Source organism: Adiantum capillus-veneris, chromosome 19 (assembly GCF_014529385.1).
Source record: "Adiantum capillus-veneris isolate H3 chromosome 19, ASM1452938v2, whole genome shotgun sequence".
Lineage (NCBI taxonomy): Eukaryota > Viridiplantae > Streptophyta > Polypodiopsida > Polypodiales > Pteridaceae > Adiantum > Adiantum capillus-veneris.
The window spans coordinates 62,594,937-62,612,687 of record NC_140949.1 but is presented as its reverse complement, the minus strand read 5'-3'; positions in this window follow the sequence as shown (position 1 = coordinate 62,612,687).

Genomic DNA, 17,751 nt, shown 5'->3' with positions numbered 1-17,751 from the left:
ATCGCACAAAGTATGTAGCAGCCATTTTGGCATACCTCTAGCCTGCTCATTCTCAACCCTTTCCATATCATGTACGTCTGATTCAGTAATAGACTGATCCGTAGCATTTTTTGAAAGCCCCATAGGCTGTACATTTTTCTCATTGGAAATTACATTCAAGTTTCCACCACTAAAAAGGAGGCAACAACTGTCATAAATGTCCTGTGAGCTTACATTATTATCTCTAGTACATGGCAATAAGGGTTGAGCAAAATCTTTCCCAAACACAATATCCTATGACACCAAGATACATTTCGTTTGCAAATGGTATAGCCTGTAAACTTTGATCTCGGTATTGTAACCAACAAAAATGGTTTTAACAGCCTTATCATCCAATTTTCTACGTTGCATTTGTGGCACCAAAGCATAAGCCAAACAACCAAGCACACACAATTGATCAATATATGGCTTTTTATCATGCCATGATTCATAAGGAGTCATAGACTCCAAAGCTTTCATAGAACACCTTTTAATAAGTACATAAGTGGCACATATCAGATTTTTGCAAACGCAACAAACTGGTAAAAAAATTCAAATGCCCAAAACCTGCATGCCAAAGTTTTGCATGTGAAATAGCCTAAGTGCATATGCAAAATTCTTCCCACACTTGTCATACAAAGTGAGCTTACACAATTCATGGCATAAAATATCAGATGCAACAATTTCATCACCAAAACTAAGATCATGAACTGTACAGAAATTTCACAACAAGACCAAGTTGAGCTAGTGTAGATATAGACAAAAGTTTCCTTTTTATCCTAGGTACATAAAGTGAATCAACAAGTGCGAAAGAAATTCCATTTGTAGCCATCAACACGATCTTTTCAAATCCCTTGACCAGATAAGAGGCATTATTGGCACAAGTGACTGTATTCCCATGAGATACAGCCTTGAGAGAGGTAAACAAGTCACGATATGATGTAATGTGCTTTGTAGCACCACTATCAAAGTACCACACATGAGAATCTGCAGCAATTGACATACATGCATCATGGAAAGAAGGATTATAAGTGCACTCTGAACGAAAGGCCCACTTTGCATCTACATCAACATCACAATCTCCTTTCATAGAAGATTCTACAATAGTTACACTTGTAGTGGAGCCACACTCTTTCTTCTTGGCCTCTTTTGCCTTCAATTTAGGGCATTGCTTAATCAAGTGATCATTGGCCTTGCAATAATGGCAACGCATCTTGATTTTTTCCTTTTCACCAAAATTCCAAAACGAAGTGCTGCCAGAAGAAGCATTAGGAACATGCAATTTTTCACTCGCAAAACAACCATGAGAAGTGACAGCATTGCTATTTCCAGTTTTTCTTTGAGTAGCAACAACAAAAGCCTATTCAATTACATGTTCTTTAGCCCTTTTCTTTCTTGAAAGTTACTCTTGCAACAACAACAACATGCATAATGCATCAAACTTGACAAACATCAGGATTTCCTTGGGTCATAAGTCTCCAAATACTAGCAAAAGTAAGAATCTAGCAATGCATCAAGAAGAGTCTAAGTAATACACACTGTAATGGTGCATGAGTATTGTATTACAGCCTCCATGTGGCAACCAACCTTTGGTACACACAAGCTAGTGCATATGCATGTGTTTATCCAAAGTCACAAGAATCTAGGTAAAAAAATATGTTTCGCACAATTTCATTAATTATAAGTTAATGAAACTACTCAATTTTTCTCGGACCCCTAGTTCGCATCGCTACAAGGTAAGTATGACTAACGGCCATGATGCTGAGGTGTGGGATACACAAGTAAAGGATATACTATTGAAGATTCAAGAGTATCATATGTCCTTCAATTTCCAATTCATGAATATGGATTGGACCGATGTGCTACTAAGTTGGGAGTGGTTATACAAGTTAAGGTTCGCATTAAAGCGTAATAGTTTGATGTTTGAATCCAATGGTGTGCACATGCTGATGTTGAGAGAAAAGGATGTTCCTTCCTTGCCACTTATATATATATTTGAGCTTATGAATCTCTCTTTTCAAGATAAAATAGAAGAACTCTTTTTGTGATACTCGTCGTATCATTTTTTGTCCAATGTTGATGGTGGTTTAATAAATGACAATTTCTCAAAGCTACATTCTTCTCTATCTTCTCTTCCACCTCTACCTACTTCTCTACCACTGGAAAAAGAAAATGCTGCTATTAAGTTAAAAGAACTATTAATGGAATACAAGGATATGTTTCTAGACAATTTACCACCAGTAGCGCCAATATGTTCTGTGCAACATGGCATAGACGTGGTTGTTGTTAGTAAGCTTGCTAGTCAACCACTCTATAGAATGAGTCATTCTGAGACTATTGAGGTTGAATGCCAGCTTGATAACTACCCTAGTAGAGGTTTCATTCAACCCAATTCTTTAGCATGGGCTTGTCCCATTTTGCTAGTGATAAAAAATGATGGTAGTATGCACATGTGTACAAATTACCATGGCCTAAACACAGTTACTGTTAAGAACAAGTATACATTGCCTCGAGTGGATAGCTTATTTGGTAAACTCACCCATACTCGTATCTTTACAAAGATAGGTTTACAGTCAGGACATCATTAAGTACGAATTAAGCATGTTGATATACAGTGTCTTGAAACCATAATTCGGTAAGTTTATTATCGTTTTTCTTGATGATGTCTTAGTGTATATTGCATTGAAGCAAGAGCATTTATATTTGAAGCAAGCATTTAAATCACTACGGTAAAACAAGTTATATGCTAGAGGAATCTAAGTGTGATTTTCTCAAAGATTAGATTCACTATTTAGGGCATGTGACTTTGGCTGCCGATCTTCATATGGGTGAATCCAAAGTAGATGCTATTTTTAGATGTCCTTGTCCAAAAATTTGGAAGAGCTTCAATTTTTTTTTAGATTTGCATATTTTTATCGACAATTCGTTAAAAACTATGCTCGTATTGTTGTTCTTATGACGGACCAATTGATAACCAAGGGGAAAACCTTTCAGTGAGAAGAAGCTCAACAACAAAGTTTTGATGATCTCAAGGTCTCATCAGCTACAATTCCGATTTTAGCTTTTGTAAACCGTATGAAATTGTTTGTGCTAGAAACAGAAGCTAGTAACCATGCTCTTGGAGCAAGAATGAAGGCAAAGAAGGAAGGCTAATTGCATTTGAAATCAAGAAACTTTACTCTACACAACAGAATTATTTTGCTTATGAAGAAGAACTCTATAAAATAGTGTCTGCTTTAAAAACGTGACGACATTATTTGTATGAGGCTCAATTCAAGATTGTGTTTAACTGTGAGAGTATAAAATGGTTTACACAACAAACCGATTTGAAGGCTCGAAAAGTTAAGTGGGTTGAGATTCTTCAGAAGTACGACACAAAGCTCTGGTATCCTAAAGGATGATACAATGTGGTAGCTGATGCTCTTAGCTGTATACTTAAGAGCAACTCTCTTCTCTTTACAAAGCTCTGAAATGAGTTTTTGAAATCTTTAAAGGGAAAATATGAGCATGATTAAACATATCTCAAAGTGTGGATCCATGTGCAAATGAGGCATCTTTCTCATTCCAATGCTAGAAGTGTGTCTTTTTCCTCCACAGTTAATTCTCCTCTTTCGAGCGATGAGCTGCAGAGATGGAAGAATGTTTCTATGATGATAGGTACCAACTCCGCAAGGGGAGAGCTTTTGTACCGACAGACTTAAACATTTGATTTCAAATTCTTTATAAATGTCATGACAGTCCTAGTGTAGGACACCCAAGCATAAAGAAAACTTATACACTTGTACAACAATAGTTTTACTGACGAGGTTTATATAGGTATATTCAAAACTATGTCTTGCTTTGCCAAAAATGTCAAGTTATAAAGCAAAGCACTTGAAAGCAAGAGGGCTCTTACATCCTTTGGAGGCTCCCAATGGTCAATGAAAAAGTGTCTCTATGGGTTTTATTGTGGGTTTACTAACCACTGTATGAAGTCATGAATCCTTATGCATGGTAGTAGATCGGTTGACTAAACTTTGCAAATTTATTACAACCAAGTCCACAATTAAAACTCCAGAGTTAGCAAAGTTAATTGTTGAAAATTTGTATAGACTATACAAATTTCCCAACAATATTATGAGTGATTGTGATCCCAAGTTTAACATTCATTTTTGGAGAAATGTGTTTAAATGATTAGGTATGCAACTTTATATCATTACTACAAAGCATCCAGAAATGGATGGTCAGACTAAACATGTTAATCAGATGATAGAGGATATGTTAAGAGAATATGTTAGCAAAAAGAATTCTGAAACATGTTAATCAGATGCTAGAGGATATGCTAAGAGAATATGTTAGCAAAAAGACATCTGATTAGGAAGATTATCTCTCTATTCTAGAGTTTGCTTATAATAGTGCAATGCATGTCAGTCCTTTCATGCTTATGTATAGTTTTCAACCTAAATCACCAATTACAGTGAGGTTGGCAACTGAAAAAATGAAACAAGTCAAGGGTTTTCTTCAAGATCATATGGATATGTTGAAATTTACTTTTCAAAGTGTTCGACAAGTACATGTGTAGACGGCTAGCGCATCACCATGTGGGAACGTGTTCTTAGAAGATGGGCAGTGAATCACTTAGTAATTACTAAAGTAATTACTATGGTAAACCCGAAGCATATAAATAGGGCCCATTACTTTGATATCGGGTTGGCAATTGTTATCACTTGTATTAGCGCTTTGAGCTATAATTGCATTTGAGCATCAGTGGCAGTATTATCGGCTACATTTTCCCTCTCTGTAATCATATTCACTGTAATCTCAATCATGATATATATATATTTCAGTGATACTGACTTCTCAACAGTCTTCTGAATCTGAATCTGAACTTTACTCCAGTCTTTAAGTCTGATTCTCATTTCAGTATTCATATTTCAGTTTAGTCACTGATTTCTGTCTAGTCTGCTGTCTGAACTCTTCCTACTCTAAGAAGCTAAAATCCTTCAACACTGGAATTAGCTGTCTTAAGAGATCAACTCCAATTCCATTTTGGCGATCACGGTGGCTTGAGCTAAATCTCGTTGACTGAAAGACTCTTCTCCCAATTGAAGTTTTCAGCAATGGCACCAAAATCTAATCGTGGCCGGAAAGCTACCAATCGTGTGGACCCCATTCCTGAGGAGTCAGGAAGAGAGTCTGATCCCAAGCCAGAGAAATTGACTGACACTGAGGCTCAGGAGGAGCATAGTCAGGCTGATGAGGCGCAGGACTCACAGCATTCCAGTCATTCTCGACGCAGACGGGCAGAACGGGTAGCACGAAAGGCAAAGAGTTCCAAGAGTTCTCAGTCTCGCCAGAACGATGAGCATATCAAAGGCAGAAAGGGAAGTCACCGAACTTTTAGCAGACAAAACAGAGAGGATACTGAGACAGAGACAGAAACAGAGGTTGATTGGGATCCTGACACTGAAAACTGCAAGAAGGCTCCCAAGCGTCAGTCTGAAGCCAACAAGCGAACTGGTGGAATTAGCAGCAATCGACATGATTACTCCGCTTCCCTGAAGATTTCCTTTCCCATGTTCAAAGGAGGGAAAAAGGATGATCCTGATGTTCACATACAAGCTTTTGAGCAGTATGCTGAACTAAAAAACATTGATGAAGATGATTGGGGGGAATACTTTCCACAAACCTTGAAGGAAGCAGCAAGGAAATGGTATTACCATTACCCTGCATGCCAACTAAGATCATATAATAAATTACTTAAGGCCTTCAGGTTGGAATATTCCGACAATCGAGGAGATGAGGATATTCTCTGTGAATTGGATCAGATCAAACAGCGGAATTTGTCAATCCGCAGCTATGTAGAAAAGATCAAAGAACTGACCAGACAACTGCAAGAACCACCGTCTGAGAAAAGATTAAGGGCATGGTTTCTGAATGGGTTCAGAAGCAAGAAGCTGAGAGAACAAGAAGTACCAGCTCCTACAAAGAAATTCAATGACCTGGTCCAGCGAGCGTTAAAACTGGAACAGTAGGCTAAGAAAGAAAAAAGCCACAAGAAGCGAAGGACCAGTAGCAGTAGTTCGGCTACTGAAGCTTCTGATTCCAGTGCAACGTCCAGCAGTTCCGAGAGCAGTTCCAATGAACGGACAAATCAAAGAAAGGATCATGGACCGAGAAAATTGAAGAAATGGCTAGGCAGATTGCGGAGATTAGCCACACAAGACAGCCGGCGGTCCAGAAGATGGAGACTTGGTGTTCAAGATGTAAATCCAAGGACAACATCTCCACGGAATGCCCACAATGTACCTACTGCAAGGCCTTCGGTCACCTATGGAATAATTGTGGCATCCGAATTCACCATTTTAAGAAAGGAAAGGATCTATCAGTGGTTGCCTACACTGAACTTGTGAAGACAGAGCCAATCAAAGTAGCCCAAGATGAAGGACCAGGTACCAGTGGTACTGGTCAAGGACGCGGCAGATACCAACCAGGAATGGGCAGAGGAAGAGGAAGAGGCAACTTCCAGACCAGAAGCATGAATTGCTATACCTGTGGAAAGTATGGTCATTTTGCAGCCCAATGTCCAGATGCACCGGTAACAACTGCTACTGAGGCTAAGGCACCAGAGCCAGTCCCAGTCAAAGTAGTTACCAGGAGCAAAGGAGTGATCATTGAAGAGATTCTAGACATTTCAGAAGTACCAGCTAACTCTAACAGCAGCAAGTGGGCCCAACAAAGGGAAGTTTGGAAGGCCAAGGGTAAGGAAAAGGTGGTAGATGAGTGGCAAGAGCAGCGGGAACTAGCAGCTAAAATCACAGAGGATTTAGCTAAGAAGCTGCCAGAGCAGCCAGAAAGTTTCGAGGCTAGAGTCATTCAGAAGATACCAGCCCGATCGACTGATAAAGATCAGTCAGTACCGGCCATGACAGAGACCTTGCTGGCTGTGGTACATAGACTAGCTGGTGAGATGGAAGAGGAAGGAAAGAGTAGTACTGCTAAAGAAGAATGGCAGTCTGAGAACACTAGCTCTTCAAGCTCTGACAATCAATCTGACCAAGAGCAAGAGGAAATTCAGGTGAAAATTTGTGATAGAATCCAGAAGCTGACTATAGAGCTGGAGGATATAAGAAAGACCTTACCTGAGGTGGCCAACTTTATCAGGCAGCATAGGAAGGTTGAGGCAGATGCCAGAACAGTAGACCTGACGGCTGTCCGGGATGATGAAGTTCCACTTATTCAGGTAAATTACAAGGTCAGGAAGCAATGGGAACCTCTCTCAAGGGTCATACTGGATGGAGGAGCAGGAGTCAATATAATGGGAACCCATCTTCAGCAAAGAATAGGTATCACCAACATGAAACCAGCACCATTCAAAGTAAGGATGGCAGATCATCGAGTCGTACAAGCGACGGGCATGATTGAAAACATGCAGATAAGAGTGGGGAGGGAAAAATTCAAAACTAGTTTCCTAGTTTTGGATGTGCAAGGCGCATATGGAATGCTATTAGGCCGCCCATGGTTAAGAACAGCACATGTTGTTCATGACTACGCAAACCAGACTTTAACCATAGAAGGGGCCAGTGGCAGAATTAAAATCCAGACCAACAATACCAGGAGCTGGAAAAAGGAACTGAGGCCGAAGGAGTTGTGTCAGAAATACCGAGCTAAGAAAATTGAGCGAATGCTAGCAGCAATGAACATCTTTCCTTTGGCAGAAATTGATTTGAATGCAGTCCTACTAAACAAAGAGCAAGCTGACAAGCAGAAGAAACAATTCCCTGACCAATTTACTGAAGTCAATACAGGAGAAAGAACTGTTCAGCTAACTGGAAGAATAGAGGAACCAGCTGATACTGATATAATGGAAGAATCAGCATGTTCAGAAGAATATCCACCTGATCAGAATAATGATTCAGAAATGAATGGACCTTCTTGGAACTACGCTGAAGAGTCGAACAAACGAAAAGGAGGAGGACCCAACTGGTTGCTTCCAGATGATCAGGAAGTAGAGGAATGGAACCTGGGATCAGAGAAAAATCCCAGAATGATCAAAGTCAACAAGCACTTGAAACCGGCAATGAAGGAAAAATCACGGATAATGTTCTAGAACTATAGAGATGTATTTGCCTGGGAACATACAGATTTGAATGGAGTAGATCCTGAAGTCTGTCAGCACCGAATCCCACTAAAATCGAACGCTAGGCCAGTCAGATTACAAAGATACCGGATGAACCCTAACTATGCAAAGAAGGTCAAGGAGGAGATTGATAATCTTCTCAAGGCTGGGTTCATTACGGAAGTAGCAAGCAATGATTGGTTATTTCCAATAGATGTCGTTCCTAAGAAGAATGGGAAATTAAGAGTTTGTGGCGACTATAGGAAACTAAATGCCTAGACCATTAAGGATCCATTTCCCTTACCTTTTACTGATATGTTGCTTGATGAGATTGCAGGATACGAGATGTATAGCTTCATGGATGGTTATAGCGGCTATAACCAATTACAGATTGCTCCAGAAGATAGGACCAAGACCACTTTCATCACTGAGTGGGGAGCATTCATGTATCTGGTGATGCCTTTTGGCCTGTGCAATGCACCAGCTACTTTTCAGCGGTGTATGATGGAGATGTTTAATGAATTTCTTCATCGGTTCCTCGCCATTTTCATGGATGACTTTACTGTCTATTCAGCTGAGGAACAACATCTTCTATTCCTAGAGATGGTTTTTAAACGTTGTCAGGAGAAAAGGATTTGCTTGAATCCATTTAAATCAGTATTTCTGGTTTGGAAGGGACAGCTACTGGGACATGTGGTTTCCCGCAATGAAATAGAAATGGCCAATGACAAAATACAGTGTGTCCAGCAAGCTAAGGCACCCAGAACTGCTTCTAAGCTGAGTTCTTTTTTGGGATATGTAAATTTTTATAGAAGATTTGTACACAAATTTGCTTCTCAAGCAGTGCCACTATATGAGCTTACAAAGAAGACCAGTAAGTTCAATTGGACTGCTGAGTGTGAGGAGAGTTTCCAGAATTTGAAAAAAGCCATTACCAGTAAACCAGTCCTCAGGCAGCCGAACTGGGATATCATTTTTCATGTATACGTCGATGCTTCAGGATTGGCAATGGGGGAAATATTAGCTCAGCCAGATGGCAGAACACACTATCCGGTCTATTTTGCTAGTCGGAGATTCAGTCAGGCTGAACAAGGCTATACGACTACTGAAAGAGAAGCCCTCGGAATGGTTTTTAGCGCTACAAAGTTCAGGCATTACCTATTGGGGAAGTTATTCCATTTTTATGTGGATCATCAAGCTCTTCTGTTTCTGATTAACAAAGTCATTATTCAAGGCAGGCTAATAAGATGGATGATGTTCCTTATGGAATTTGAGTTCAGAATTTTCCATAAGCCTGGCCGAAACCACTGTGGAGCTGACTTTCTTTCCAGAAGTACATAAGGATTTTCAAAATCACCTCTGAGAGATGAACCAGTGGATGCTGATTTATTTCAGCTAGAAGCAGAAGAATTAGTGGATCCTGAATGGTATGATATTTATCAGTTTCTTTCCCAAGGTGCCTTTCCAGAAGATTGGAAACAGAATCAGAAGAAGGCTCTGATCATACAAAGCCTGAAATTTACCATCATTGGGGGAGTACTTTATCGATTGGGTGTGGATGGTATACTTCGGAGATGTGTTCCAATGGAGGGAAGAATGCAAGTTATCTCAGAGGCACATAATGGAGAGTCTGGTGGACACTTTTCCAACGAAGTAACCTACAAGAAGATTCTGCAAGCAGGTCTGTGGTGGCAAACAATGATTGCTGATGTCAGAAGCTTTTGTAAAATTTGTGATATATGCCAGAGAATGGGCCGACCAACAGCTGCAGACATGACTCCCTTAATGCCAATACAACCATTGAGAGTATTCATGAAATGGGGATTGGATTTTATGGGACCTTTTAAGAAGGTGACTCCCAGGAAGAACAAGTACATCGTGATGGCTACTTGTTATGTTACCAAGTGGGTTGAAGCTAAACCTCTTCCTGACAACACAGCCAAGTCAACTGCACGGTTTCTGTTTGAGAATATTATCTGCCGATATGGATGTCCAGTGGAAATTGTGACCGATCAAGGGACACACTTTATCAACGATACTATGGAAATCCTATTAGATATGCTTTCAGTCAAGCATCGGAAATCTACTCCTTACTATCCCAGATGCAATGGACAGGCTGAAAGTAGCAATAAGACAATTAAGACTATTCTCACTAAGGTGGTGCAAAAGAAACCAGCAGTGGGATTTGAAGCTTCAGACTGCTCTATGGGCTTATAGAACAGCTTATAAGGTAACTACTGGAATGACACCATTCAGAATGGTGTATGGTACTGAAACAGTGGTTCCTATGGAGTTTGTAATCCCCAGTCTGAGAATGGCTGTAAAGTATGGATTAGACTTCAACCATAACCTTAAGAAAAGACTGGATGAACTGATGCAGTTAGATGAACTCAGGCAAAGGGCTATATTAGAACAGGAAATTGTTCAACAAAGAAGGAAGCACTGGCATGATCGCCGAATTAAAGTCCGAGAATTCCAGAAAGGAGACTTAGTGCCGAATTTGAAGATTGCCTGGGCAGGACCTTTTGAAGTTGATTGGGTCTTTTCCAATGGCACAGTTAGATTAAAAGACTTATCTGGACTAATGTTGCCAGGAGTATATAATGGAGCAAAGATCAAACTTTATTACTCAGAGACCAGAGAAACTGGATTAGAAGAAGTCACTAAGGAACTGGAGGTTGTTGATCAAGAGATACCAGAATCAGATATTTTTGGTCTTTTCCATGTGCAACCAGTTCCAGCTTCAGAACCAGTACCTGAAGAATCAGATCAGGCTGATTTAAGAACCAGTACCAGTATGATCCAGCCAGCGTGGGAATCAGTTCAGAACCAGTATGAACACACTTCCCAAATTTTAAGTGGCCAACGGTCAAATGGTATGACAGTGATAATTATTACAAGGATGGGTTGCAGTCATGTCCAATGCATGTTTGCCACGTCAGCGACGGCGCACACAAGTCTAGGAGCGGCGAGTAGTGGAGCTTTTATGGCGCAAACACGTATAACAGTCAGGAGAGTTAACATTTTTCCTCATAAATCTCCTGCGCGATGCTTTCCTCCTGTCAACCATTCGCCATCGTCGATCTCCGAGGTCTCTTCACTACAACCGCAAACTTCGACCTCCAACGAGACAGTTGACTGTCAAACAACCTTACCAGCAACACCAGGCAACGGCTTTAACACAAGTAAGTCCTCTTCGCCTTCGCCTGTTTCATCGTCGTAGACCTCACAGTGTATGGGTAGAAGGAAACGATCAGAGAAGATGGAGGAAACTCTTGCAGAAACCCAGGCTATAATTACTGAGGCAAAGGAAAGCCTTCTTGTTCTTCCATACAGTAAAATCCAACGATATGTCTTTACTGATCATGCAATGACTCTGCTACAACTCTAGGATCTGCGAGTTGTATTGCAGGCGACAAGGATTGCTTTTGATGCAGGGATCATCAAGCAAGTTCTTGATTCCTTTGATGCAGAAAACAACACTGCTATGATAAATAATAGGAGGGTGTCAGTGACACCAGAAGCCATTGCATTTGCATTTCAGATGCCTAATGAGCCTAAACCATCGGTGGCAAATGCGCAACAAATAAGTATTGCCCTTAAGGAGGATGAAGCATCTCGAAAGAAGCGCAAGGCAAGTGCTCAAGGAGTTTCAGTAGCAAGACTGGAAGCCTCTGCTGCTTACAGGTATGTAGCCGAAGCAGTCAGTCTTAAGAATAACCCAACGTATGTGTCAGAACTTCAACAGACTGCCAAGTTGAAATCTCAAATTGTTTTCAAGGCTTGGTATGTCTGGCAATTTCTGTATTGGGCTACTGCTGCAGACATTAATGAGCAGGTGAAGCTGGCATGGAATGAGCAGCCTATTTCTGAACCGAAGAAAATTGAACTGTCCTCAGACGACGAGGAAACGGACAGTCAAACAACTTCCAAGGACCTGAAAAGGAAAGCTATTGCAGAGGAAGCTAGTAGTTCAAAGAAACCAAGAATTACACTGACCAAAAGCAGTGAATTCTTGAAGCACATTGAAAGCCAGGTAAAGGCAGCGAGCACTGAGACAACTGTACCTAATCAGACAGTTGTTACTGGATCTGGGAAGGATCAGGTGAAGCCAGTCACTGAGGCGAAGGTACCAGACCAGTCAGGAGACAAAGGCAGGAATCAACTGGATAAAGGGAAAGGTCCAGCATCCTCAACTATGATTGAAACAGTTCCTATCATTTCTCAAAACCCTCTGCAACTGGTTAAAAAGGATAAGCTACAGCAAATGCAAACTCAGAAATTGAGAGGGCATCTCTCACTCACCAAAACTAATTATGCATCTCTACCTTATGTGGTTCCTGTGGCAATATATGAACCAGTTGATTCTGATCCAACAACGGTCAAAGACAGATGTTCAGTACTGATACAGACCTCTTGGAATACCATTGTCAGCTGTATGGGACAATTGGTGGAAGTTGCTGGATCCGAAGATGAAGTTAAAAAGCTTAAAGCTGAATTGGCAGAAGCACAGCATCAGATTGCCACACTCCAGAAAGCCCAGGAAGCACAGAACATACAACACAGGGTATTGCAAGCTCAGTCAGAGAGAGCTCAGGAGTTGTTGAACAAAAAGTTAGCTAAAGCTGAGTCTGAAATTATGATCATAAAGAGTCAAAGGAATGAAGCATCGAGAGCTGCAGAGCGAGCTGAAACGGGGCTCAGAACGAAGCGGACAGAATTTAGGAAGCTCCTATTACACCATACAGCTCTGAAGCGTTCGCTGACGGACAGATACATCTACAACAGCTTGTCTCAAATTTTGAACCCCGCAGGCAATGCTGTTTTTTATTTAGAAAATTTAAAATCCTTGATGGAAAGTCTGCAAAGTGATTTGCAGGACAAGGTGAGTGAATTCAACAATGCTCTGATGAACCAAGCCATCATGGATTATATTGAGCAGCAGACATCCCCAGAGGAGGATGAAGAAGAAGAAGAAGATGAAGCTGATAAGGAGGAGGATGATCAAGAAGCCGGGCATACACAGGATGATGATGATGATGCCCCACCACCATCTCCACCTCCAGGACCAGGCAATGATGGGACAGGACCAGATGAAGGAGGCCAGTCACAGCAAGACCAACCTGACCAGACTGAGGAACAGCAGGAAAGACAGGAAACAGAACAATAGTCGGGTCATCAGCAGACTGAAGAACGGCAGACCAGCAACACTGGAAATGAGCCACCTGATCAGTCCCATCACAGCAGAGAGGCTAAAGGAAAAATGAAGGCTCAGGATGAAGGACCAATGAAGGATCATCAGCATTCACTGCAACTCATTACCCTAAATAAGCAGCTGAGACATCAACAGGCCTCCATCACCAGACAGTATCTGGAGGATGATACTCTGTGGACTGATTTAGAAAGGTTCCAAAGGCTATATGTAGGAGCCAGAGAAATGGTAGAACATTGGAAATCTGTTGCTTTTCATGATAAGGAAGCTTGTAGACTACCGGCGCATCCCAGTACAGTTCAGCTGTTGGAACGAGTTCCAGAATGGATACTTAATGCTGATGAGAAAGTGGTAAACCCGCACTAGCAAAGACAGTCCACTGCAGATTGTCAGTCTTTGGCTTTAGAACTGGAACTTCTGCTGCGTAACAAACCAACTTACCACTGTATGAAGGACGTTAGGGTCCAACTTAAGGATGTTCTAGTTCAACTGCAAATTGCCAGAGGTGTTTTGGACCAGAGAATGAAAGCCATCCTGGAAGACCAGACAACCACTAGCAGAGGACCTCAAACTCGCATGTCAGTCGGAGCACAGGCAACTGCTCTCCGTACCATATTCCAGCTAGTCAGAATTACTAGGAAGATGATGCAACAAGAGAACCAGGCGGTTCTGAATTTCCTGGAATTTGTGCATGATTCTCCAGTTCTCTTGTATGTTGTTCCAGCAAGAGAACCTGAGTTGCCAAGATTCTTTCAAGCACTGTATCCTCAATATCAAGAGCCAGTTGATCGACTCACATATTTCAAAATAATTAATGAGCTTCAGGATTGGTATGAGCGATCAACTGTAGAATGGAAGACTTGACGGACATTGTTCAATGATGTTCTTCAAATCAATGATATCCAGGCAATAAAGGAAGAGCTACAGAGAATTCAGCTGTGTATGGGTCAGTGGAAGATTCAGGTCAAAGGATTGACTAGGATTACTAATCAGTTACTGCAGCTTACAGTCGAATCTTCCAAACTGCCTGAGAAAGACATTGCAGCAAAGCCGGGTCTAGCACCGCAGTACAGGGAGATGGCTGAGATTCTGTTCGAAGCGCGCGTCAAAACAAATCAACCTCTTCCACAAGGATGGATCCATACTACTTCGCATTGTCATAAACTGGCCAGAACCAGACTGACCAAGGGCAGGCGTACACTCTATGATCCTGACACCAAAACCTATCATTCTCTCACACCTTATGAGGTAGAGATGACCACAGAACGGCGGGATTAGCTGGAGCAGGAGGCCATTTACCGACTGATTCAGAAGGAGAATGCTGATGCTGAAACTTCTCAGGCACCAACACGGTCAAAGAGCAAGGGCAAAAGGAAGACGGTCCAATGGAAGGATATTGGGTAGTGCTATCTCAGAATTCGGGGGCGACTTTTCTTTTCAGCAGGCAGAGAGAGATAACCTTGGCCTTTTCAGCTGCCTCTCGCAATCTGTGAGCTTTCTAGAGCTCTGCATCCTTCACCATCTTCTAGTGGATTGTCAGAGTCTGACATTAAGAAGATGGATTGTCAACATCAGAACCAGACGATGGATTTTTCAGTTCAACATCAGAACCAAACAATGGATTTTTCAGAAATTTTGGAATCTTGCCAAAATTCAAGAAAGAAGGAAAGGATGTAGACGGCTGGTGCGTCACCATGTGGGAACGTGTTCTTAGAAGATGGACAGTGAATCACTTAGTAATTACTAAAGTAATTACTACGGTAAACCCGAAGCATATAAATAGGGCCCATTACTTTGATATCGGGTTGGCAATTGTTATCACTTGTATTAACGCTTTGAGCTATAATTGCATTTGAGCATCAGTGGCAATATTATCGGCTACATTTTCCCTCTCTGTAATCATATTCACTGTAATCTCAATCATGATATATATATATTTCAGTGATACTGACTTCTCAACAGTCTTCTGAATCTGAATCTGAACTTTACTCCAGTCTTTAAGTCTGATTCTCATTTCAGTATTCATATTTCAGTATAGTCACTGATTTCTGTCTAGTCTGCTGTCTGAACTCTTCCTACTCTAAGTAGCTGAAATCCTTCAACACTGGAATTAGCTGTCTTAAGAGATCAGCTCCAATTCCAACATGATAGCTACAAAAAGTACATTGATGAGAAACGTCGACAAATAAACTTCATGAAAGGGGAAGAGGTATTTTTACATGTGCTAGAATATTCAGAAAGTCTGAAAACTGGGACAACACCTAGATTATCTTTGACATATTGTGGGCGTTTTAAGATACTCAAGCAATGTGGAGATATGACTTATAAACGCTCTTACATGTGCACTCTCGTATTCATTCGGTTTTTCATGTAAGTCATTTATGTAAACGCTAACATAGGGATGACAATGCCATTGACCAATAGATTTTTTGTTGATTGTATTCAATATCCAACCCAACCACATAAATGCAAGCGCATTCTACACTATCATGATTTACATATTCATCATCATGTGCATCTTCAAGCATTAATCAAGTGGAAAGACCGACATGAAGAAGGTGTCACTTAGGAAAACATTAATGTTCTTAAGAAGAAATTTTTCACTTTTGTTTTCAAGGACGCAAACACTTCTCTAAGGGGGGGAGAATGTAAGGCCAAAGGTCAAGTCTGAAACCAAGCTCGAGGATTGTCTATAAAAGAGGCAAGAGGTTAGGAGGAGAGTAGTTTTTCAAAGCCCAAGGCCTCACAATGATGAACACCTCGTTAGTCTATCCACCATAGGCATTACAATCTCTTCAAGCCAACCCTCCGTAGTTTTTTTAAGATTAAGACCTTCCCCTACAGATTACAAGCTTGTTGGGGAAGCAATTTCTTCTCTTGCAAAGTGTATACCACATTTTATGTATTTATATCACATAATATTACAATGATTAACTTAATTTTTTGAACTTAAAGTCAATAATCGAGGAGCATAAAAAAACAAAACAAAACAAAACCATTTCATCTTTATTTATATGTATGAAATATACAAGGCTCATCCTTGGGAACCGGCACTTTCTATCATATTTGGTAGTAAAGATTGTTTGTGCATATAAAACATGGGTGAAGTATGAGTTAATATAATTTCTCTCCACTCACAATTGTGAGTATGACAAAAAAAAAATTGCAGATACACAAATGTAGATTAGGAAGGATACTCCTACAACAAGAGATAGATGAATAGCTATGTTTTTAGTCTTAGTAGTGGAGCTAATGAGGGAGAGTACGAAGAAACAACCAAAACAAGCATTGTCTAGGATGAAACACAATATACAAAATTGCCACAAATATTGTGAGTTAAGGTACATTCTATTAAAACCTACCATTAATTGTGGCAACACTGACAATGTGTTAAGGTGACTTCAATATGGTCACTTTGGCAACTTTAGGCAGGAGTTAGCGTTCTTCTCTTTCCGGAACGCCTGTTACAAATGCCACAAGATTGGTCATTATGCTAAAGATTGCCATAAGATTGATGGTGCCCGGAATCAGCAAGTCAAGACAATGTGGAGATGCGTTACTAGAGATGTCAAGCCTAATAATAATATCCCTAGGTCCGAAGATAAGGCCGAAGAACACGAACTATCGGGCATGAAGACAACGGAAGACAAAGATTGTCCACAAGTGGAGATGCAAGATGGAACAGTGACGCCTAGCAACCCGCTTACTATTGAGGCCAATACCGAGACAAGGTATGTGATGGCAGAGTCACAAGATAAGCCAGAGCCGCTTGCCAGTCCAATGGGAGTGACGATGGATTCCAATCAACTTAGCTCTAATATTGAAAGTGATAAGAATCAGAAACTTGATCTTGTGAGCCATGTTGTTAATGTTTCACGCTCTATGAATAACATTGTAAGCTTGCTTAAACAAAAGAGAAAGAAAAAATGAAATTGAGCGTAATGACAGTTTTCTTCTACTCGGCATTATATCTCTTGGACATTGACTTGGTGATCAAGGGGAGTGTTGTGGCAAGGCTAACTCTTTGATGGCAACCCCGAGTCAACCTAGGCTCCTTTTGGTAGTTGGTCTATAAGGTAGCACCCTTCATCAACCGATGTATCTCGTATGTCTGATCGGATGTGGTGGGCATGGTGGTTTATGCCATGGCGGCTTGGATTGAGCATGGCTTGCTATGTAACTTTTTTTGTTTCTTAATACATTTATCACTCACAATTTGTGAGTTTGGGAGAAAAAAAAAGATGAAAACCTAAACAACAAATAGTTGTCAAATGATAAATTATTCCAGTCAAGGATTAAACACAATAAGACTTGTAAACTGCTAAGGTAAGGGGGCCAATATAGTGACGGCGCCTAACTCTGTAAAGCTTACAGGCTAATAATATAACGCTTTTTCTTTTCCAAAAGCGTGACATGATAGCCC